We start from the raw sequence: 22261 nt of genomic DNA on the forward strand, positions 1-22261 counted from the left end.
TAAAATGCCATTGAACAGATCATTCTGCCTTTGACCTAAACTTTACACTACTTAAAAAAAAAATAACAAATCTCTTTTGAAGAATTTCAAAAACCAACACAAAATCCTCCTCTCATACATAAAATATTTCTATGTAAACTTATTAGTAATCTAGCACCAGGCTAGCCTTTGTTACAGATAAAGAAAACTAGTTATCAAAATCTTTTCTGTGAGCTTCCAGACAGCAAAAGAAAAGAAAAAAAAAAAAAACAGATAGAAGCTTCTACAAAAACCTGCTCCAGGAAACCAAAGTTGTATGGCACCCCTCATCTCCGGGGCACAGGCGATGAACCTCAAACTCCTCACCGATACACATGGCCCCATGCAGAAATATGCCAAAACAGCACTGTTTGGGCTCACTGTGTCCCAATTAATACTATAACAAGCTTCCTTAGGTAACCAAATCCTTAATCAGCCCTCTCAAAACTATGTATGCTCCAAGAAAGACTTCTGTTAATTCTGCTTAATGCCTGACAGTGGTTAAGCACCATTAAAACTCCATAATTTCATTGTATGTTATTGTAATCATATCAGCATATATCTCAGTGGCCAGGCAACGCTCAATAGGCTGCCGTGAATTACAGGTCACATGACTCTGCTTCAGCACGAGACTATCTTCCATCACAGCCAGCCCTCCTCTGCCCTCCCCGCAGTCAGTAGCCTAAGCAGGTATTAATAAAGGTCTCCTTTTTTAAATTGCACAGCTCTAAATGGTCTTTAAGGGACCCAGCAGTAATCTCAAGATCCCTATATTTTAGCAGGAAAGCAGGACAGAGGAATTAATAAGAGCCCTTTCTGTGCAAACTGCTTCCTGCTCTAGGGCTCGAGCGCGATGTCAGGGCGCTAAGAGAATTTTAAATGCACAGGATGGATTGTTTGTGTTGCAAAAGCAAAACAGGGGGCAAAGGCTAAGAGACTTGAGAAAATTGAAAGAGTGCCAGGGAAGCTGGGATGCAAATAGCAACAAAACAGGGATAAATGCTCCTGTTCACATATGCAGGAGTCCTGCAGAAGGGGAGGGGGGGAAAGGTTATTAATTTTCACCAGGCTGTATCTTACAGCTGGTGGCTCAGCATCAGTTTTGGGTGTAATGAAAATGGTCTGAGCAGAAGATAAATGGTTCATAAAGTGGACCATTTAGATGCAATCGAGGCTCAATCTGCCCAGTGACTAATCACGTCCCCCCAGTAAAGCTGAATTCCACTAACAGACTTTTTTTTTTTTCCCGGCTGTACCAGTGAATTGTAGCCGGGTCTAAGTTCAAGGCAGGCAGAGAATTATCTTGATTTATTAGCACACTCCCTGGCCGTGCCACTCGCCCGGCTGTGCCTTTGTGGGCTTCTGCCCTGTTGCTGTCGGAGCGTAATTTTTACTGTTCCCCTGGGAATGGTACACCGCATCATTGCAGCCGCTAGAAAAATGGGCTGCTTTTGCACCTGTAATTTTTCTTCTTTTGCTGCTGAAGGTATATAATATATCTCTAAAGTGCGTAATAAGTTTCTGAAAAACGTGTTTTTAAAAGAAATTGATTCCAGGGGTTTATAAGCCTGAGCAAGGCCACGTAAGGAAATGTACCAGATTGCAAAGGTATGCCTAGCCTGGTAAGGCAGCCATTTTTCCCTCCCATTTACTAAATCCTGACTTGGAGTCCAGAGCATAATTTAAGACATTTTTCTATACAGTAGTTGCTTCTCATAATGAACTCTGATCAAATAAAAATGGTGTTTATATTGAGACTTTACAAGTCCTGATTACGTATAAAATGGAGTAGAATCCCTCATAATGACATTTAATTGTGAGAAAGAAAAGATTCCAATAGAAGAGCATTCAGCTGCATTTGTTCAATGTTCCTTTGCATAATGCCGTTTATAGATCGTTCAATTATGACATTATTCTGAGCTGGATAAGAGTAACTCACTGGCTCCCCGTATTTTTAGACCTATGGAAAATCAACTTGGGTGTGATTTTTCATGATTTCAACTGGGAGTTATTCACAGAAGGCCCTTGGTTTTTACAAGGATTGACAATACCCGTTTGGCTGATGAATTCTGATGCTTCACCCTGCAATCTTGGAAGCATCTTCAGATGGGAATTCATGATGCTGGGGACACCAGGAGAAGCCAAATCTCCTCATGGGATCTCCAAAGTCTCTAACTGAACATTATTAATAACACAACCCATGGCTGAGGGAGGGGTCTGAGCCAGTTTACTCTGAGCCTTGCAAGCTTATTTTTTCTGTTTTCTAAAGAGCCTGATGGATATCACAGGGAAACTAGCAGGCAATAAGCAGGGGAGGAAACCTCAGTGATCACATGGCATCTTTAAAGGAGCCCAGGCTCTCAGATGTCATCCCTTCTATGACATCAGTTTTCTGAAGGCAGCAGAAGGTGTAGACTCATTACTTGCCGAGCAGCCTCTCAGACCTGCATTCGTCTCTGTCACAGGGTGATCTTTCCCCTGCCTTCCTCCATTTCCCATAGAGCTTTGACCGATGCAGCTGTGAGCTGGCTTCTGCAGGAAAACAGACAAACCTGTGGGGTGCTGACCACGCCTCCAGGTTTAGCAGCAGAAAAAGGTGGTGAAGCATTGCAGTCATTCTCAGCAGAACACGTCTGTAACAACACAACCCGAACAACCAATGCTTTCTGTCATTCATGTAACCAACATTCACTGCATATTTGGTATGTGTCAAATACTATGATGGGTTTGCGAAACACACAGATGAAGGAGGCAGAGAGCCCTTCCTCAACAACTTGCAATCTTGAATGACTGATGATGAAGGCTGTGAACACATGGATATCTCTAGCCTGGATGATGCTAATACATCAGAAAGAAAAAGACCAAGGGTCACTAACCTCTGCCTCTGACCAGAGCTAACTAGGACCAGTGTTACTCTGGGAAAGTCACAGAGTATCTCTGTACTTCTGTTCCATGACTGTAAAATAAAGATCTTTGCTCCATCCATCACTCAAGGTGATTTGGGAAATTAATGAAGGGTATTTGTACAGTTGCTTTGATGCACCACGGAGTAGAAGGAATTATTATTACTATTGCCTGAAACGTCAGGGGTTGTTGCAGGGTTATGGACACTATATCTGCCTTGCTTAAGGGTCTCTGATTGAGGAGGGGAATGGTAAGTGGAAATACAGCACTTTCCTGGTTCACCAAGCTATGTGATGGGACAGGGGCTGGGTCACCCCAGGAGTAAGGGGTATACTTTCCTCATTTGCACAAAGGCACCACACGAGGAAGCAATAGGGTGTGCAAATGTGCAAACTGTCAGAACAGCTTTGGAATCTCTCTTGGTAAATATCACATTGCACTTGAAAATATGTGGGTTATTTTCAAATATCTTTTGATATTGATTTCTAACATAATTCCACAGTGATAAGAGAATAGACCCTATATTATTTCAATACCTTTAGACCATGAAATTTTTTGCATCTTGTTTTAAGTCCCTGGATATGTTCCAGTGTCTCCTAGTTTATAGTCTTTGGGAACTTCAAAAGAATGTGTATCCTACTGTTGGGTGAAAATTGTATAAATCTTAATTATGTTGAATCAGTTCATGGTACTTTTCAGGTCTACTATATCTTTCTACTTTTCTGTATGTTCATTCTATTAATTTTTGAGAGTTTGATGTTGAAACTCCAACTAAAAACTCTTATCTACTTTAAAAAATAATTGTAATATAAAGTAGAACTATGTGTAACTTTGTTCTGTATTTTCCAAGTCTTCTGTAAATGCGTTATCATACTTTCATAATTTAAAAAATAAAAAAGAGAAAAATAAAGAACAGCTTTTGGAATCATTCCATTCCTGAGTGTTTTCCATAACTCCTTGAGATTTTACCCACTTCCATGATACCTTATATTGGCCTTTGACACCAATTTATACTACCTTAGAAAATTGCATCTTGGTTAAAAACGTGATTCATTAAGAGATAATTTAACTGGAATAGAATATCACTGAGAATGCTATTTCCTATTTCATTTTTTTTTTTTTTTGCTTTTTATTTTACATTGGAGTATAGCCAATTAACAATATCGTGGTAGTTTCAGGTAGACAACAAAGGGACTCAGCCACATGTTGACATGTACCCGTTCTCCCTGAAACTCCCCTGCCATCCAGGCTGCCACACAACACTGAGCAGAAACATTTATTTAGCCCATGAAAACACAGCCTTAAATTTTATTTATTTAAGATTTTATTTATTTGTTTACTTTTGGCCATGCCACGTGGCATGTGGGAATCTTAGTTTCCCTGACCAGGGATCCAACCCGGGCCCCCTACACTGGAAGCTCGTAGTCTTAACCACTGGATGCCAGGGAAGTCTCTAGCCTTAAACTTTAATTCACAATAATATAAATGTTCACGTGTGAGAAAGTTTTCATGAAGGAAAGCAAAGCTTATACTTTGGTGGGTGGATCAAATTCTTTGGAAATATTTATTAACTGAATTGCCCTGCTGAGGGTTAAATTGGTCCAATGTAACCGCAACACAGGACCCATTCAACTGAAAGCCAGAATGATCTTTTATGTGTTCCAAGCTTTCCCCCACAGCCCACACTAATCAACCCCACCCCTTCACTGACTCTGCCCTTGCCCATCTTATTATAGCACTGATAAATACTGAAACTGTATTTTTGGGGTTGTTGGCTTCTTTGTTTTCTGTTTCCCCAGGTAGGTGAGCTTGAGCAAGTCTTAAACCTCAGCTCTCTCTCACCTATCCAATGGAGATGCCAACACCTTGTTAGACCATTAGGGGAGAGTGAAGATCAAGACTCTATAAAGACTTCGATGAGTCTTTGACAGAACTAGCCCAAGAGCCTCCAAGAATGCCTAGATCCTGCCTGAAACATAGTAACTCTTCCATAGTAACTCTTCCAAGTCCCTGAGGGACATATGTTTGAGTGACAGTAGCAAATAAAAATAACCCTCCCCCTCCCTACACCCTGTGAGGCTGGAGCTCAAAACCCATCTGTCAGACTAAGCTGCCTCCAAGGAGAGCAGCAGATACAAGAGATGAAGTGAGAAGGCTGAACCAGGTGTGTGTGTGTGTGTGTGTGTGTGTGTGTAATGGTGTGGGGGCAGGGTTGATGAAGGGAAGGTAGACCAGTTGCCTGAGCACCCTTTCTGCAGCCAGCAGGAAAGAAAGAACATAATGAATCCATGGGCCTCAGTTTTATTAATAACTTGCAGTGGTCTTATCTGCTTTTTTCATTCTACAATAAGACCAATATCTAACAGCTGCTTCCTGGAGGCAGTGAACTGGGGGCAAGGAGGTGGAGGGCTGACGTGGGGCGTGGACCTTTATCCCTACACAGAGGTCCCCAGGACCTGACGCCTGCAGGGTACTCAGGACATGACCGTGAAGAAATCACAATGATCTCATTATATTAATAGAGCATTCTCCAAATAAAAGGGATCAAGCAAATTCACTTCTTTGAGCACCCTGAATGAGAGTGACCTTCAGATTGCTATACCTGAGTGTGGTCCTCTGTGAAGGGACCTCTCAACCCAAGCCAAGTTTAGCCAGCATCTTAGTCACAAAACCACCCCCCTCCACCCACCCAGAGGCTGGGAGATTTCAACCACAGATGTTATTTCTCACAATTCTGGAGGCTGGAGGGTTCAGGTAAAAGACTCAGTTTCCAGTGAGACCCACTTGATGGGTTGGAGATGGCTGTCTTCTCATTGCGTCCTCATGTGATGGAGAGAGTGGTCATCTCTCTTATGTGTCTTCTCTTTTTACTGAAATACAGTTGACTTACAATGCAGTTCTAATTTCTGCTATACAGAAAAGTGACTCACTTACATCAGTTCAGTGTAGTTCAGTCATGCAGTTGTGTCCGATTCATTGCAACCCCATGGACTGCAGCACACCAGGCCTCCCTATCCATCATCAACTCCCAGAGTCCACCCAAACCCATGTCCATTGAATCAGTGATGCCATCCAACCATTTCATCCTCTGTCGTCCCCTTCTTCTCCTGTCCTCAGTCTTTCCCAGCATCAGTGTCTTTTCAAATGAGTCAGCTCTTCACATCAGGTGGCCAAAGTACTGGAGTTTCAGCTTCAGCATCAGTCCTTCCAATGAATATTCAGGACTGAATTCCTTTAAGATGGACTGGTTGGATCTCCCTGCAGTCCAAGGGACTCTCAAGAGTCTTCTCCAACACCACAGTTCAAAAGCATCAATTATTCTGTGCTCAGCTTTCTTCACAGTCCAACTCTCACATCCATACATGACTACTGGAAAAATCATACCTTTGACTAGATGGACCTTTGTTGGCAAAGTAATCTCTCTGCTTTTTAATATGCTGTCTAGGTTGGTCATAGCTTTTCTTCCAAGGAGCAAGCATCTTTAAATTTCATGGCTGCAGTCACCATCTGCAGTGATTTTGGAGCCCCCAAAAATAAAGTCTCTCACTGTTTCCATCGTTTCTCCATCTATTTGCCATGAAGTGATGGGACCAGATGCCATGACCTAGTTTTCTGAATGTTGAGCATTTTTTTTGTTTTTGTTTTTTTGCATTTTTAAAACGTATTTATTTATTTTAATTGGAGGCTAATTACTTTACAATATTGTACTGGTTTTTGCCATACATTGACATGAATCAGCCATGGGTGGACATGTGTCCCTCATCCTGAACCCTCCTCCCTACTCCCTCCCCATCCCATCCCTCAGAGTTGTTCCAGTGCACTGGCTTTGAGTGCCCTGTTTCATGTATAGAACTTGGATTGGTGATCTGTTTCACATATGGAAATATACATGTTTCAATGCTATTCTCTCAAATCATCCCACCCTCGACTTCTCCTACAGACTCCAAAAGTCTGTTCTTTATATCTGTGTCTCTTTCGCTGTCTCACATATAGGGTCATTGTTACCATATTTCTAAATTCTGTATATATGTGTTAATATACTTTATTGGTGTTTTTCTCTCTGACTTACTTCACTCTGTATAATAGGCTCTAGTTTCATCCACCTCATTGGAACCGTGGAGAAGGACATGGCAACCCACTCCAGTGTTCTTGCCTGGAGAATCTCAGGGGCGGGGGAGCCTGGTGGGCTGCCGTCTGTGGGGTGGCACAGAGTCGGACATGACTGAAGCGACTTAGCAGCATTGGAACTGATTCAAATGTGTTCTTTTTAATAGCTAAGTCATATTCCATTGTAGATATGTACCATAACTTTCTTATCCATTCATCTGCTGGTGGACATCTAGGTTGCTTCCATGTCCTAGCTATTGTAGACAGTGCTGCGATGAACACTGGGGTACACATGTCTCTTTCAATTCTGGTTTCCTCAGTGTGTATGCCCAGTAGTGGGATTGCTGGGTTATATGACAGTTGTATTTCCAGTTTTTTAAGGAATCTCCACACTGTTCTCCATAGTGGCTGTACTGGTTTGCATTCCCACCAACAGTGTAAGAGGGCTCCCTTTTCTCCACACCCTTTCCAGCGTTTATCGTTTGTAGACTTTTTGATAATAGCTGTTCTGACCAATGTGAGATGATACCTCATGGTCTGAATGCTAAGTTTTAAGCCAACTTTTTCACTCTCCTCTTTCATTTTCATCAAGAGGCTCGTTAGTTCTTTTTTGCTTTTTGCCATAAGGGGGGTGTCATCTGCATATCTGAGCTTATTGATATTTCTCCTGGCAATCTTGATTCCAGCTTGTGCTTCATCCAGCCCAGCATTTCCCATGATGTACTCTGCATATAAGTTAAATAAATAGAGTGACAATATACAGCCTTGATGTACTCCTTTCCCAATTTGTGTCTGTATGTGTGTATTCTATTTTAGTATTCTTTTCCATTTTGATTTATCCCATGAGATTGGATATAGTTCCCTGGGTTACACAGTAGGATCAGGTTAGTTATCCATTCTAAATACAATGTGTTTAGTCACTCAGTCATGTCAGACTTTTTGCAACCCCATGGACTGTAGCCCACCAGGCTCCTCTGTCCATGGGATTTCCCAGGCAAGAATACTAGAGTGGGTAGACTTTCCCTTCTCCAGAGATTTTCCCAACCCAGGGATCGAACCCAGGTCTCCTGCATTGCAGGCAGATTCTCTACCAGCTGAGCCACAAGGGAAGCCCAAGAATTCTGGAGTGGGTAGCCTATCCCTTCTCCAGAGGATCTTACTGACCCAGGAATCAAACTGGGGTCTCCTGCATTGCAGGTGGATTCTTTACCAGCTGAGCTATCAGGGACACCCTCTAAATGCAGTAGTTTGAGCCTACTAATCCTAATTCCATCATGAGGGCTGCACATTCAGGAGCCAGTCACCTTCCCAAGGCCCCACTTCCAAATGCCATCACATTAAGGCTTGTTGTTTCTGTTGTTCAGTCACTAAATCGTGTCCAACTCTTTGCAACCCCATGGACTGCAGCACCCCAGGCTCCCCTGTCCTTTACTCTCTCCTGGGGTTTGCTCAAAATCATGTCCATTGAATCAGTGATGCCATCCAACCATCTCACCCTCTGCTTTCCCCTTTTCCTGCCCTCAATCTTTCCCAGCATCAGGCTCTTTTCCAATGAGTCGGCTCTTTGCATCAGGTGGCCAAAGTATTGGAGTTTCAGCTTCAGCATCAGTCTTTGAATGAATATTCAGGATAGATTTCCTTTAGGATTGACTGGTTTGATCTCCAGCACCACAATTCAAAAGCATCAATTCTTTGGTGCTCAGCCTTCTTTATGGTCCAGCTCTCACATCCATACCTGACTACTGGAAAAACCATTGGAGAAGGAAATGGCAACTCACTCCAGTATTCTTCCCTGGGAAATCCCATGGACAGAGGAGCCTGGCGGCTACGGTCCACAGGGTCACAAAGAGTCAGACACAACTGAGTGACTAAAACAACAAACAAGCCTTCAACATATAAATTTGGGGTGGGACACAAACATTGAGTCCATAGCATCCAACCTGGGGGTATTTTTTCTAAATAATTGATAAAAAGGAAAGACAAAGCTATACTCTCTCAGAATTCCTACCACTTTTAAAAACATGCAAAGCACAACGGCATAGGAAGTTTTGGCTGGTGTCTGTGTACTTATTATTTCCACTATGGAAGTCTTAGAAAACTGAATGGCTTACAGGTTCTGTGTTGCAAATAAAATCAACACCTCTCTAGACGATATCAGCTTGTCTCCAAAAACACTTGGATTAATCTAGTATCTCCTTGTCTCCACATTAAGATAATCATGACAACTGGGTAAAATATTTATCAGTAGAAAGTGCAATCCAAAGACACCAAAACACTCACTGAACAACTTTTACAAACTGTTAGGAATGCAGCATAAGATCTCCATTAAAGCAAGCATCTTCCCCTGTTATAAATATCGGGGACATGTTTCGTAAACTGGATCTGAGAACAAAAATAAAGAGTAAGAATTCACATTGACAGGGGCTGTCATGTCAGCACTTTACAGGTTCACAGGCTGTGTATGTTTCCAAGAACCTCTTTATATATAATGGTGGGACAATATATTTGTCCTGACAGTAGACCTGTGTGTCTGCAAGTGTGTGTTACGGGGGCTGGGGTGAGGGGGCATGTGTTCTTCATGCTGGGGCATAAATATGCTAATTAACTATTTACTGATTAGATAACTAAAGATAATTTTTAAACCCAATGACCGCAAATCTTTGACTTTCTCCCCCATACTTAGGAACACTGTTCTTTCCATGGAAAATCATAATAAGAGTAATAATAAAAATAATTAGCATCACTCCAAAAGCTGACATCTCAATTTTGTCTTCACACACTGCCTTGTCTAGTTACCCTCACATTGCTTAACAATGAATTCCCATGTCTTTTCATTTTTTCCACCTTGACAAATGACATTGTCCAGGGTCCAGTCTCTCTGTACCTACAATCAAGACTGAAAAGAAGGATTAACTGAGCGAGCAGGTGAGAATTTATGAAAACCTCCAGTTTTCAGGTTCTAGTTCTATTTGCCGTGTCTACCAGAGGAGGACTGACAATTCCATAGGAGTTGTTAGGACAAGCAGTGGGACAACATGGGGATTTTAACCAGATGCGCCTATAGCTGCAACTGTATAGTAACTGTCTACATAGTAACAATAGTTAATATATTCAATATTCTGAGTCCTCCCCTGAGGACAGACCTGGTGAGCAGGGAATCATAGGTGGGGGCCATGCCTTCCCTCTGTTTGTCCTGCAGTCACATGGCCAGCAGGTTCATAAACCAAGATGGGTCCTCACCCACCCACCTTGGTCATCCTTGTTTGGGATGTAGTGTTTCCTATTAAAGCAGCAAAAAAGGCATAGGTTGCTCAGATAAATTGTTCTTCTACTGAGACTTTGAAAGCACTGGTATGGCCTGCACCCCGCATGCCCACACCCTGTTCACAGTCGTGGACCACAGTTGCAAGAGCTGTGGAGGATAAAACAATCATTCCATTCGCAATCTTTGCTCATATCTCAAAAATCGAACACTCAGGAGTGTAGGCACTGCAGACCCTTAGACTGGGACAGGGAAGGACCCAAAGTCATGTGGCATCTTAAGAGCATTCAGATCTAGCCCCTGGATACTCTTCCTGGCTTTAAAAGGGTGTATTTCTTTTTTTAAAAAGCCTTTCATAACTTTTTCCATTTTAATTATTTTATTCTTTTTCTTTGCTATTACTTTATTTAGAATTCTTGAGTTATTTTTGTGAGAACCCTAAAATGGACTTTCCTAGAACTTTCTTTGATTTTGGCCTTATGGGAATCTTTTTTTAATTTATTTTTAATTGGAGGATAATTATTTTACATAATTTTATTGACTATAAGTTGGTTTACAATGTTTTAGGTATACAGCAAAGTGATTCAGCTGGTTAAGAATCCGCCTCAATGCAGGAGACCCCAGTTCAATTTCTGCGTTGGGAAGATCCCCTGGAGATGGGATAGGCTACCAATCCACTCCAGTATCCTTGCTTGGAGAATCCCCATGGACAGAGGAGCCTGGCAGGTGACAGTCCATGGGGTCACAAAGAGTCAGACAAGACTGAGCAGCTAACACACAGTCTGATTCTTTTCCCATTATAGGTTATTGCAAGATATTGATTATGGTCCCCCCTGCTATAAGTAAGAACTTGTTTATCTATTTTGTATATGAAAGAGTGCAGTCTTTATTTCCTAATTAGCTCATTGAGGACTTGGAGTCTGCAGTTCTCAGGATGAATTTTACTCTACCAGAGCATTCAAATGATGTGTGGGAGGAGCATCAGTGGAAAAAAAAGTAAAAATTCTGGAATCTCTGAGTTGTAGTAAATATTTTTAGGAACCCAGTTGCTATAACCTCACAAGGAACCACCCCCATGAGACTCCAAGTTGCATATCTGAGCAGTTGCAAATGTCCATTCTTAAAAAAGTTAGCAACCAGAAAAGAAAGAGCTGAAGTTTTCCCCTTTGTTACCACTCAGTTCTCCACATAGGAGAATTTATCAGATACTGACCTGATACGCCAGTAACCGACGGCCCCTGTGCCTCTTTAGAAATGACTTTCCACAAACAGGGTCAGAAGAGATCTATCCACATAGGGTTAAGTTCCCTTTTTCCGTACAAAGAGTAAAGGCTCAGCTCTTCTGAAGTCTGAACCAGAAGTGCTCAGTTCCCAATTCCCAGAGCAAAGGTGAACACTGGAGAAAGCGACACTCATAGCTTTGAGGTTGAAAATCACTGTTCAAACAAGGAATTGGACCCTTCCGTCGCTGTGCTGTTGGTTGAGCACGTACTGTGTATCCACCTCTGCTCAAGGTGCTTGAGATAAGTTAGTGAACCAAACAGGCAGAAGCCCTTGCTCAAGGAGCAAAAGATATTGGTTATTGATTTGGTTCCCTGGTGGCTCAGTGGTAAAGAATCTGCCTGCCAATGCAGAAGATTCGGGTTTGACCCCTGGGTTGGGAAGATCCCCTGGAGAAGGAAATGGCAACTCACTCCAATATTCTTGCCTGGAGAATCCCATGGACAGAGGAGCCTGGCGGGCTACGGTCCATGGGATCACAAAGAGTCGGACACAACTGAGCGACTAAACAACAACAACATCCACAACCCCAGCATTCCTGTGAAGACTGTTAACCAAAACCACCCAATTCCTTTTTCACGCAGTGTTGGCCTCCAAACTTTGCTTACAATCAAAGGCACTTTAATAAGCACTTCAAGATGTGCTGATTAAAAATGGCAACATGGACAGAGAACACTAGTCTACTATTTCTGTGGGGCTGGAATTGTCAGCGCAGTGAACCAGTGAAAATCCCAAATGTTATGTTTGGAGTTGAATTCAGCCAAACCTACCGTGAACCAGTTCCAGGAATGAGGTGCCCAGGTAAGGGTTCAAACCCCCCAGTCAGTCTCCACGTGGGGACCAGTTCTGTCCGTCTTCATATTCGAAAATCTCGCAGCTTACCTCTGCAGACAACACCCTCAGAAGGGTGGCCTGTAGCTTTTGGGGGTCTCCGAGAGTACCAGCTGGATGCCAGCCAGCCATTCAGAGGTGCAAGCTGTTCTGCCTCCAACTAGCCCCCCAGCCCTCCAGTTCCCGGAGAGGTAGAATGGCTGGCCTGTGCATGCCCATCCTTCTTCCTGCCTTCATTTCTCATTTATCTTTATCAGTGCATGTCTGGAAAACTTAATTGCTGTTATTTCCATCTTGAACAGGCTAATAAGGATCAGGAAAGGAAAAGCTTTTTTTCCCCCCTTCTCCCTAAATTTGCCCACAAAAATAAAATAAATAATTATAATAATAAAAACAATAAAATAAAGACCCATATTGATAAGGGAACTCTCACTAAATCTTTGGCTTTCATGAAAACAGGACGCACAGCCTTGCTCCTAGGTTTCTTTGGGGCATTGCATTCACCGGCGTAAATAAACCTACTGCTTGTGAGCTGGGAAAGCTGCTATTTTAAAGATGAAAAAATTTCAGCTTCTGGATGGCTGCTTTCATTTAACACAGCTTCAAATGAATTTATGAACTGTTCTATAATGTTTTCTGCATACACCAAATGGCAGGCTTTAGGCAGAAACCCAATATATGTTTAGTTAGTATATAATAAACATAATATTTACATGGGCGATGCACTGTGTTAAGAATCTAGAGGAGATGCTCTATAAACTGTCATTGAATTCTATAACATAGAGCTCTACACCAAGTGGTCCATCAAGATCCCAGGAGAATTTTTGCAGAGAGACATGGCCCACCCCAAGTACATGCACGCGCACACACACACGCATGCACACACACACACATGCTTGTTGGCATGTGCATGTAAGCACACAGACCTGGATCTCCTTCATTTAAAAAAAAGGAAAACTCTAATCAAAATCTTGACAACAATCTCATCTTCTTTGGCCGCTAGAATGACAATGTCATTTAAGATATTGTTTTTAACTTTCAATATATCTCTGTTGTTCTGAAGACTGTTTCAGGGCCTAAATATATATGTGTATATATATATATATATTTAATCCCAGTAGATAGAGAGGTTAGTTCATTTCTTAAGCAATAAACAGAGAGCAGGGAGGTGCTGAATAAACGTGTTTAGATGGAATTTTTCCTTTGAAAAGCCCACTAGTTAGGCCCTATAACACCTCGGTTGATATTTCTACAGTGCAAACACGATAGTGGAAATTAAGTTGCCCCAGCAAATTCAGTTTCGTGGAAATTTGTTATGAATAAAATACTGCTGTTGGCTCTAGAACATTGAATTTATCCCCCAAATAATATCCCAGAAATACCACTTCAGACGAAATCAACTCTAAATAATTGATAAATTCAGTTTGTTTAGAAACCTTTTGACCTCTGTAATAGAAAGTAAAAACACATTTCAGTTATTAGAGTCACATATATTCCCTCTGGTAAGAGGAGCTTTTAATTTTAAGCTGGGCTCTGTAGGGGCCATTTGATAAAGCTGCGAGAAATTTTTCAACTGCTGCTGTTGGATTTGGGTCAACCTCCTTTGGGAAAATGGAAAAAGATAAATTGGTAGCTTTTCATAACACACAAGGAAACTTCAGAGATTTTAAACATTAAGACCTATTGGAAGTGAAAGATTTTTGGTAGCCTCCTCAATTTCCCATCCCCCAAATCTCTCTCTTAACTCTCTTCCTCTCTTATCTTTAGAAATAAGGTTTAAATGTTTGTGCTATTAAAATAAACGGAATCAGCATTTCCCATTAATGTCATGCATTTCTTTTTACATAAGAGCTATCATTCTTATCTGCCATATTTAATGCAATTCTCAAGTTTCATAGAGAAAATAGCAAGGTACTATTTCAACTATTATTTTAAGATTTTTTTTGATGTGAACCATTTTTAAAGTCTTCAACTGAATTTGTTATAATATTACTTCTGTTTCATGGTTTGATTTTTTTGGCCACGAGGCCTGTGAGATCTTAGTTCACCAATGGGGAGTCGAACCCACACGCCCTGCCTTGGAAGTCAAAGTCTTAATCATTAGACCACCAGGGAAGTCCTTCAACTATTTTCTTAAACATTTGGTATAAATACACTTATTAAATGATTGTATTGACTATTTCTCTTTGGTGATAAAAGGCATAGCTTGGCAAAAGTTCTCCAATATGGTTCTCCATGTTGAAAAAAATGCACAAACAATAACAAAAGATTTACATTTATAACAGTATTATCAATATCATTCATAAGTATTCAAAAACACAACCTTTCTTTATGATGAAGAAACTGAAATTTTAAAAATTCATCTCTATTGTTACCTAAGATGTGCTTCAATTACACAACTCAAGGAAGTAGATTTTTATCTGTACTTGTTAAATGTTGTGTTAAGAATTTACATGGAAACTAGTTTTCTGTGACCCAGTATGCCTAGCAAGACTTCAATTGGATGTGGACGTTTAGTTATTACACTGTGGACTTGTGAGACAAAGGATTATATCTGATCTTTATATGTTCTTTATGAACCCAATTTGCCCTTTTTCATATGATAGATGATTTAAAGTCTTCATTTTTGGAAAGTCTTAACCCTGACTCAAACATCAGAAGCAGGGACAGAGGTCTCTCCCTGGGGGCTTCGGATTCTGTTTTTCAAAACTCTCCACAAATGTTTTTGCTTCCCCATCAGATTCTACCCCTTCCCTCTGCCTCCTCTCCATCATTTCTTGGACCAGCACATTCTCTTCCAAGTAACGTATTGAATTCCTCATGCACCAGGCACCCAGGCTGGTCAGAATGGCTAGATTCCCAGGGTTCCTGGATAAAGATACAGTTGGGACCAAAAAAAATGGAAGAAAGTTTCTTGTTCTGTGGCAAAATACACTGACTTTTGATATTGAGCTCATGCTTCAGCTCGACTTTGTGGTCATTTGACTGAAAGAATATTGGGAATTGGTATAGAATCATGCAAAGAAAACAATACACCTAAATAAGGGACTTCGCTGGTGGTCTGTGTCTAAAACTGCATTTCCAATGCAAAGGGCTCCAGGTTCAATCCCTAGTCAGGGAATTAGATCCCACATTCCACAGTAAGACTCGGTGCAGTGGAGGTGTTAGTTGCTCACTCATGTCTGACTCTTTGCAACCCCGTGGACTGCAGCCCACCAGGCTCCTCTGTCCATGGGATTTTCCAGGCAAGAATACTGGAGTGGGGTGCCATTTCCTTCTCTAGAGGATCTTCCCAACCCAGGGACTGAACCCGAGTCTTCCGCATTGCAGGCAGACTTACCACCTGAGCCCCCAGGGGAAGCTTCAAGACTCAGTACAGTCAAATAAATAAATATATAGATATAGGCTTCCCAGGCGGCACTAGCAGTAAAAAACCCACCTGCCAGTGAAGAAAAAATGAGACACAGGTTCCATCTCTGGGTCAGGATGTTCCCCTGAAGGAGGGCATGGCAACCCACTCCAGTACTCTTGCCTGGAGAATCCTATGGACAGAGGAGCCTGGCAGGCTACTGTCCATGGGGTCACCAAGAGTCAGACATGACCGAGCAAGTAACACTTTCACTCATTTCAGCAACATTATTGACCAGAACCAAAAGGTTAAAACAACCCAAAGTCTGTTGAAAGGTGAATAAATGAACAGTATGTGTTCCACAGCGTGGAGTATTTTTCAGTCTTAAAAAGGAAGAAAATTCTGACATGTGTTACAACATGGATGAACCCTGAAGACCATTGTGTTAAGTGAAATAAGCCAGTCACAAAAGGATAAATATTGTATGATTCCACTTATATGAAGTACCCGTGGTAGTTAAATCCACGGAGACAGAAAATAGAAGGGTAGGTGCTAGGGGTTGCAGGAAGGGACACGGAGAGTGTTTAACAGACAGTTTCAATCTGGAAAGAAAGTGGTTCTCAGCTGGATTGTGGTGGTAGTTATACAACAATGTGAACATCTTTAATGGCACTGAGCTGTATATTTAAACCTGATTTAACTGGTACATTTTATGTTACACATATTTCTCCACAATAATAAAGGACCAATGCCACCTCTCACTGAAATCTCATGATGAAAATAAATCCAGTGTGAGTAGATCGTCCTATTTGATCCAAATAAAAGTGTGCCCAAGATGATAAGCCCAAGTTAATATTTTTGTCACTTCTTCTGTTTCCTGTTCTCTCTTTGGCCACATCTGTCTTGTTGCCTTACCTCCACTAGCAGTGTTGAGAGGGTTCCTGGTCTTGTTCTTGACTCTAAAGAAGCTGCCTCTAGACAACCCAAGGGCTAGTTTCTCAAAAGTCCTCCTTAAGTCTGGGACACTTTCGCTACTCCCAATGTACTAAAAATCCACGTTAAGCAGGGACAGTTGGTTCCATTAAACTGATGAATCAAAACGTATTTGTTCCTCTTTGAGGACACCAGCGTTCTGTGGATTCACATGATTTCAGTTTTTGATTATGAAGATTCTTCAGATACTCATATGACCTAGTTTTCTCACACTTAGAATAAGCTCTAGATTAGTCATATGAAAGCACTTTGGGGACTTCCCTGGCGGTCCAGTGGCTAGGACTTCACCTTCTAAACAGGGGGTATGGGTTCCATCCCTGGTGGGAGAGCTAAGATCCCACATCCCTTGAGGCCAAAAAATCAAAACATAAAACAGAAGCAATATTGCAACAAATTCAATCAAGACTTTAAAAATGGTCCACATCAAAAAAAAAAACAATCCTTTTTTAAAAAGGCATTGTCAATTTCCGTAAGTCAATGTCCTCATCCACTGTCAGAATTTTCCGTGAGTCCGAAACATTTGTCACGGATAAATTGTTCTTTCCTTGTTTCCTTATTCTGGTACTTATATCCACTAGAGCAGGCCTACCATAGCCTTAGTTTCCCCAGCATTAATTCAGAAATGATTTAAAGTTCTGTCACCCAAAACCAGATCAAACCTTCTAGAAAGGAGCAAACCGCCACTTACGATGTTATACATGGGTTTTGCAAGGGGTTCCAAAGTCAATGTTTGTAACTAGTTTATGCTCAGCTCTCAGTTTGCTCAGACGACATCTCTTGGGGCTGTTTTGTGCCACGCCAATTCAAGTCAATTAAAGTATCCTTCACGTGATTGAAAAATAATTTCATAATTGAGCTGACAATGCTATCAATAGCTAAATTCTTTGTCATTCGAATGTTTGTTACATATAGAGCTTATTTTCTTTATTTTCATAGCTAATTCTGGCACAGATCAAATTAAAGGTACTATTTGAGGAAAATCTTCCTAGCTCTCCGAAACAAGCCAGCCTTTGACAAGCACCCTGGTGCCCAGTTACATGCTTGAAATTTGTTGCCTGATCATTTGACCCCAAGTCCTGCTTTTATTACATCAATCACTCACTCAACAACTCCTTTTTTCCTCAAAAGATTTTTTTTTCAGTGTTCACAAACTCCTGGTTGTGAAACATGAGTTCCATGTGGAGACCTCATATGATGTGGAACTTTGTTTACTGGGAAGAGAGGCAGGTTTTTTCACGTTTGTCTGTGCACACATCTTTACAGTTTAAAAAAATAAATGTGCTAGAACAGAATGAGTTCCTTACTTTCAACAACGTCATACAAAGAATTTGGTCTCAAAAGATTTCATTTTACTTATTTTAAATGACACATTCTATTTGTATGCTATGTCTCTGCCCCTTTAATTTACATACACTATGTTTACAATTAAACATTAAAAGTATGCCACTAAATATATCCCTTTCCCTCTGAAACCCAGAATAAATGCATACAGATACAGCCTACCTTCATGGCTTGTTGAATTTACCCATTAAAATAAAATCTTTGTGACTCCACATGGGTATCATCTGTCCTAGTCTTTCAACCAAGGTTCAGTCAATGCTTAACTTCCTGTTGGGTATTTTGCTGAAAATGGCTACAATTCCTTCCCAATCCATGTCCCAGACTGTGGGTATGTTCCCCAACCAAATCAGGAAGTCTGTCCCCTCCGAGGACACAACTGTGATCCTAGTCTTCAAATCTCGTGCCCTCTTGGATTCATTCCTTAATCCCAGTATCAGACCAATGACATCAGTCTGTCACTGATCCAGTGTACTGTCTAGGGAGTACCAGGCTCATTCTGCCTCTGAAGTTTCTAGAACCCATCTCTTTCTCCTCACTCCTCCTGTCATTCGCATTCGGGTTCCCATCCCCTCTTGCTGGATTCCTGCAATTGTTGCCTTTTCAGTTCCATCCCCCAAGCCCCCCCCCCCCCCCCCCCCCACACACCCCAGCAGACAGCAAATCCACCCATGGCTAAACAGTATCTTGAAAAGGTCTCTTGTTAAGTCAGGCTACTACCAGATCCATCCATTCACATTGTACCATGTGGAATCTGAGCTCATTTACTTAGTCACTGGCCATTTATTAAACATCTGATATACCTACAATTTCTGTCTTTCCAGCCTGCTTCTCATCATGACCCAAAAGGTGATATGGACCCCACCATAATATGGATTCAATCATAATATGGGCCACCATAAAATAGGCTTCATATTAATAAGGTCTCCATCATAATAAGGGCTCCACAATAATATGGACTCTAATAATAGGGACTCACGGCCATGTTGAACTCATTTCTGCTTCCAACACCATCTCTTCTTCTCTTTCTTCACCTCTAATCTTCTCTATTCTTTGTTTCTTCAATCCAAATCACTTCTACCTGGGAAAACTTTCCTGATAATTCCAAACACTGTTGACATCACACTCCCCTGGAAAACATTGAATCAGTTCAATCCAGTCTCATACTGACCCTTTATCATCAAGTATACTTTCTTGCCAACCCATTCATAAACTCATTCACATGAGAGTCCTCGTTCTACATTCTACTTTGGGGCACCCAGAGCACTTTGCTTGTGGAGGAAACATGCTGAGTAACACACATCCCTCAGCTCCCTCCCAACTGTCCTGCTGTATACACTAGGTCCCCCAAGGATAGTAGAGGGCAGCGAATAATGTGAACGATCCTTGAACGAGAACTGACCATCTTCCGGAGAGAGACACAGTTGGATCGCTCCAAGGGAAAGTCATTTGGCAAAAAGTCAGGCCACGTTTGTAGGCAGTTTGACACCCTCACTCTAATAGAAAATGATGTCTGGTCCAAAAATACATTTTTGGAGCTGCTGAGCTAGAGTTCTTCTGATTATTTGCCTACTTAAGATTGTACGTATCCATACATGTTCAAATTATTAGGGTGGATTGGATGGTCTATGACATGCCCATGATTGAGCTCTTGGCCTCAGCTCTCTGACTGATTTGCATGGACAGACCCTGTCAATATGTTTCTGGAGAGTCTGGTGAAAAATACAGGAATAGAGATCAGAAATTGCATTTCCTCCTTGGCATCCAAGAGGGGAGATTTGAAGGGTGGGAGCTGGTGGCCCGGTTGGCTGGGAGACAATTGTATCAGAGTGTTCTGTTTTGTTCTGGCTGGATAGTGTCTGCTTATCAAAAGCAGGAAATTGTATTTTAACTTGGATCTGTAGGAAGCCTGCCAGGGTGGGGCTGATCTGGTGAGGGGGGTGGAGGTGGGAGGCGGACCAGGGCAGAGAACAGTCAGTGCTAGACCACTGCAGGGCCTCAGGCAATGAGAAGCTCAGCAGGAGTAAAAACTGCTTTAAAAAACAAAACAGAAGACCTGGGTTGAAGATGTGAACGAGATTGTCTTCTCCAGATGGGAAGAAATTGAGGAGCTGTTTTCAGCTCTGGAGGGGAACACGGGTCCCCCTGTAGATCAGGGGCTCCTTACCAGCTACGTCATAGGAGAGCTGACTCAGTTATAGTTCCGAAGAGAAAATAAGCAGAGTTGTTTGATGCCAGATCTCAGGCCTCACTGATACTGAGATAGGAATATCTTTGTGCCAGGAAGGAGCATGCAGGAGAAATGAAGGGAAAGCATATTTTTGTGAGCGGTCTTTTGTTTGTGCTGAATTTCTAATGAATGTGGTAAGAGACTTGAGGACTAATTTTAGCTAATGAAAAGACAATGAGAGCTGTTAGGGAACTTTAATATACAGGAATATGAAAGCAGCATCACATTTATTCACTCTTCTGTAAACAAAAGCAAATAAATACTAATTGGACATTCAGCAATTAAAATTCAATCTAAGAGAATGAGTAGAACTAGTTGATTCTTACCTTTTAAATAGGTGTTCAGAAAGTATGGGATTCATCTGCTTTCCGAGTGAAAGGTGTGTGTGCATGTGTGTTCTGAAGAAATGAAAAAAGCAAAGTCAGGCTTCAAATATTATATATATATAAATATATATATATGGGTATCTGATATACATATATACACACATGGAGAGAGATATAAAAAATGAATCTGTTAGAAAGCAAAACAGCGTGAGAATATTACTGAAGTCACAGCTAAAAGTCAAAGGTAGAAATATGAAATAATTTCTCTTCTTAGACTTTTCATTCTTTTATATTCCCATAACTCAGGGCACATTAAAATGACCATTCTGGCATTAACTATTTGTGTAAGTAGCAAATTAAATACACAAAAACACTATTATATTTTTAAATTTTTTTTTTTCTGTTCACCTTATAACAGTTTTTCAGTAAGGAAACCACTAGAGTGGGTGTTTTCTGTTATTTTGTATTTCATTTTCTGTAATAATATTAAAGAAATACGAGTCAGAAAATAAACCAGTTCAACTAAGGTTTATCTTCATTTTTAAAAGTTCAGTATTTGAGAACGGTGCTCACAGACTTGGAACCAGACATTCACTAGGTAGATTTTCTGCAGTATATTTAATATAAAAGTTTAAGCAGAGAATATTTTGAAGGTAGAACTAAAAGAGAGAGGACTCAGATATAAAGAAACAGTTTGTGTCATTTTTTTAAATGTTAATGCTTATAAATCTATTTAATTGAAGTTACTAGAGGCCTAGGACTCCGTTTTGTATTGAAGTATTTCTAGCAATTAAGACCAAGATTCAGTGTGTTTAAAAAATTTTTTTTCACTGTTGGAGCAGTTCTCCGTTCACTGTAAGAGCCTAGGCTTTCTTTATTTTTTTATTTTCTTACATCCCAAGCAGCTCTGGTTAAAACATAGTTAATGTACCAACTGCAATTAGCCAACTGTCAAAGGCTCAACCGTTGATAAGCTTCATTTAACTAATTTGAGAAGTGGAAGTTTTAATTTTTTTTTTTCCAGGAAGGTAACTTCTTTCCTTATTTCCTGTCAAGAGAGCCAAGTCCTGTGACCTGTGGTTAAAAGGGCTCTTTGTAATTAAGACAGGGGGTCTCCAAGTGAACTGGTTCTCACAGTAGGAGGGGAAAAGGGAGAGGGGAAAAGAGGGGAAAGGGAGGAGATGGAAGAGGAGGAGGAAGAGGAGCAAGCGTGACACCCCTTAATGCAGGATGTGAGCACAGCCAGGGCTGGTCCCCTGAGCCCTGAGCCACCCGGCCATCTTCGGGGCCATTGGCTCTGTGTCCTTTTATGGAGCAGGAGTCTATTAAGACCTTGGTGAGCTGGCCTGTCGTGGGGAGGTGCCCCCTCTGCAGTGTCCGTGCATAGACAACCAGAAACTGATCAACCGTGTTATATCAATAACATTCTCACACCAGGTTGTGTAAATTGATCTTTTACAATTTCTCTCGGTGACAGTCTCTGTAACCAACAAGATAAATCATTCCTCCTGTGGCTTTTTTATTGATTGCTGAGACCTGTATAAAAATTACACTGCTCAAGCTGTGAAGTGAACATCCTCATAAAAGAAGACTTTTTATTTACAATCAAAATATGTTTGGGC

General features: G+C 41.2%; 1 long non-coding RNA gene across 3 annotated transcripts in view; it reads right to left on the minus strand.

The window, feature by feature from the left end:
* Positions 1 to 16877, minus strand: part of LOC133256765 (uncharacterized) — an 81168-nt gene extending 64291 nt beyond the window's left edge. Inside the window, exons 1-2 of one of the 3 annotated variants that reach the window (XR_009739293.1) lie at positions 16668 to 16877; positions 2571 to 2651 (exon numbers count right to left, since the gene is read on the minus strand). This is a non-coding gene — a long non-coding RNA (uncharacterized LOC133256765). The remainder of the gene's footprint in view (positions 1 to 2570; positions 2652 to 16667) is intronic. The other 2 variants (XR_009739292.1, XR_009739291.1) reach the window with 2 other exon arrangements.
* Between the last annotated feature and the right edge of the window lie 5384 nt (positions 16878 to 22261).

The sequence above is a fragment of the Bos javanicus genome, chromosome 11 (genome assembly GCF_032452875.1).
Source record: "Bos javanicus breed banteng chromosome 11, ARS-OSU_banteng_1.0, whole genome shotgun sequence".
Classification (NCBI taxonomy): Eukaryota; Metazoa; Chordata; class Mammalia; order Artiodactyla; family Bovidae; genus Bos; species Bos javanicus.